Below are 3,010 nucleotides of genomic sequence, written 5' to 3' on the forward strand. Positions count from 1 at the left end.
TAGTGTTTATTATTGTTTTCTTTTTATTGGCTGCTGTGAATAAAACAGTGAAGAAATGAGAAGCATAATCAGAGCCTCCGGCCCTGACATAGAATTGTCCTATCCCTGCACCGTCTCTCTCACTATAGCACTCCCACAGTGACGTCTCTGCAGCAGTGAACAGCGACGTCAATGCACAACTCCAGACGAGGGAATAGAATCCGTGAGGGATGGAGGGATGGCGGCAGTGGGTGGGAGGGGGGGAGTTTTATCCTCCCCAGATTTGAAGTCTCCTTTAAGAGCTGCAGCCAGAGTCCCAAAATGTGAGGGGTCTCTGAGTGAGCCTTTCTTAAAGCCAAGCGCAGTGCCACTGTGAAAATGACGTTACACTGTACAGCGCTACTCAAACCAATGTAGGGTTTCAGGGCGCTTTAACTCACACACGCGCATTATAAAGAGACAATGATTCATACAAGTGGGTATGTATGGAAACTGTTATATAAGACAATGACAAATACAAGGTTTAGGAGTCATGCCATCTAAAGTGGTAGGCAGTGTGTTTTAAGAGTGCTTGGTCTGGAGAAGCACAAATTCAGAATTTAAACACAGTACTTGGGGTTGGCTTTATTAACAAGAATATATATTACCCAAACAAAACATTTTGTTGCAAACTTAACATGACGAAAGACTGAGAAAGAACACGAGGTTCTAACTTGTGCCTTACAGTTTGCCTGCAGCTCTTTGATGACAGTCCATAGCTCACTGTGCTATAAGGGAAGGACTGTAATTTATGAACTGAAAGTTGCAAAACTATCATTGTGATAATAGCAGTAACCCACTGAGTTATTCACAAAAAGTACGATTCTGTGATCTGCACTTGAACATGCTTTGCCGCAAGCACATTAACCCTTTACTCTATGTATGATGGGTCAAAACTTTCACTTGATAAATCTCAGATCTCTTTTCAGCAGGTAGAATAATCACTGTAATTATCTTGAAATGTTTATTATTGCCTGAACATACTGGGTGCACTAGGAACTCTGACTCTGCAGCAGGTGCTTTTAAGCCTATAAGATAATTCATAAAATATTACAGCGCACCAGGAGCATGGCGCCCGGTGCAGCGGCACCAGGCGCACGACCCTAACGCCAGACAGTTGTAGACGAACAGTGAAAAAATAGAAAGGAACTGTGGCTTTGCAAGCACTATTGCCCGTGCAGGAAATGAGCAGGAGCTTTCTTGTGGTGGCAGCGTTGCAAGAGAGCAGCTTCCTTTTCACTGACCTGTCGTTCAATAGTGCTCCCGCCGAGGGTGTCACAAACTCGACCGAGCAGGAGGAAAATGAAACAAACTCTTTGGAAAAATAGGCATTAGTGCAAGCTCTGTAGAAACGAGACGAGATATGAGCGAATATTAAATAAAAGCACATCTTCCCATACCGGGAGTCGAACCCGGGCCACCTGGGTGAAAACCTGGCATCCTTACCACTAGACCATATGGGAGTTTAGCAGTACTTTGTAAAACTCAGTTTAGGAACTATTCTGTGGTCTGTACGTGATGGATGAGTCAGAGTTGAAGTGAATCCACGAGCCCGCAGACACGGAAGAAAAATATGAAGAACTTAACAAGCTCGGCCCACACAGAAGTAAAACATCAAGAATAGGACTTATGTGGGACTTCTTGCAGCTGGCCACTTGGTACCTGTGTGTGAGGGGGTAAAATGCACAATTTCGAGGCCTCCGCTGTAAGACTGCGGGTGCGAAGGAACTAAAAAGAGGGGGTAACACCACCAACGCTGTTCACCAGTTTGTAAACAACAGAAGTGCGTATGACTCCACAGACTACGACACTCCCACACTCAGAACAACGCGCATCAGGGCAAGCCCCTCTTCCCTCCCTTTTCTCCAAAGTCAAATGTGTTCCTCCCTTCTCCCTGGGCTCTGTACAGCATCCCATCCTGGCCGTCCCTTCCTTCTCCATGGGCTTAGTACAGCATCCCATCCTGGCCGTCCCTCCCTCCTCCCTGGGCTCTGTACAGCATCCCATCCTGGTCATCCCTCCCTCCTCCCTGGGCTCTGCACAGCATCCCATCCTGGCCGTCCCTCCCTCCTCCCTGGGCTCTGCACAGCATCCCATCCTGGCCGTCCCTTCCTCCTCCCTGGGCTCTGCACAGCATCCCGTCCTGGCTGACCCTCCCTCCTCCCTGGGCTCTGCACAGCCTCCTGGCCGTCCCTTCCTCCTCCCTAGGCTCGGCACAGCATCCTGGCCATCTCTCCCTTCCTTCTCTGTGGGCTCTGCACAGCATCCTATCCTGGCCGTCCCTCCCTCCCTCCTCCCTGGGCTCTGTACAGCATGCCATCCTGGCCGTCCCTCCCTCCTCCCTGGGCTCTGCACAGCATCCCATCCTGGCTGACCCTTCCTCCTCCCTAGGCTCTGCACAGCATCCTGGAGTCTCTCCCTCCCTTCTCTCTGGGCTCTGCACAGCATCCCATCCTGGCCGGCCCTCCCTCCCTCCTCCCTGGGCTCTGCACAGCATCCTGGCCTCCCCTGCCTCGGCTCTGCACAGTACCCTGTTGATACATTAAGCTTGTTCTGTATTTCCGCGTGCTTGCATGCACGCGTATGTTTCTTTATGTTGTTCTTTGAATACATTGCCTCATGGCACGATCTAGATGTTCTAGAATAGAGCATCTGATCGGGCCAGTGAGCCAAGGGAGTCAGTTGCTTGGAGCCTCTTGGTGCTGGAAGAGCTGTAGGCGGTGGTGCTTCCTTTTACCAAGAATAAATCTTAATCTGTCTACATTTTGCCTCCATCTCTACTTGACATTTTGGCAACGACCTTGACGAGCTAGAGGAAGCACCATGTACGAATTTTCCCATGTTAAAAGATTCTTTTATCTCATTTATTTTTCTGAAAAAATGTGTGACTTTTCAACTTTTCCAACTTCAAGTATCTTATTTTGCTGTACCGCGTTTGTCCTCCTCAGAGGCGTTGGATTTGCCAGTATTTATTAATCATGGAGTGGATTAT

The 3,010-nt window shown here is 48.8% G+C and overlaps 1 non-coding gene across 1 annotated transcript; it reads right to left on the reverse strand.

Annotated features, from left to right (window-relative positions):
* Nucleotides 1-1,409: 1,409 nt before the first annotated feature.
* On the reverse strand, nt 1,410-1,481 carry TRNAE-UUC (transfer RNA glutamic acid (anticodon UUC)). Its single transcript has one exon. It is a non-coding gene; the product is annotated as a tRNA-Glu (tRNA).
* Between the last annotated feature and the right edge of the window lie 1,529 nt (nt 1,482-3,010).

This window comes from Triturus cristatus, chromosome 4_1 (assembly GCF_964204655.1).
Source record: "Triturus cristatus chromosome 4_1, aTriCri1.1, whole genome shotgun sequence".
In the NCBI taxonomy this organism is placed as follows: domain Eukaryota; kingdom Metazoa; phylum Chordata; class Amphibia; order Caudata; family Salamandridae; genus Triturus; species Triturus cristatus.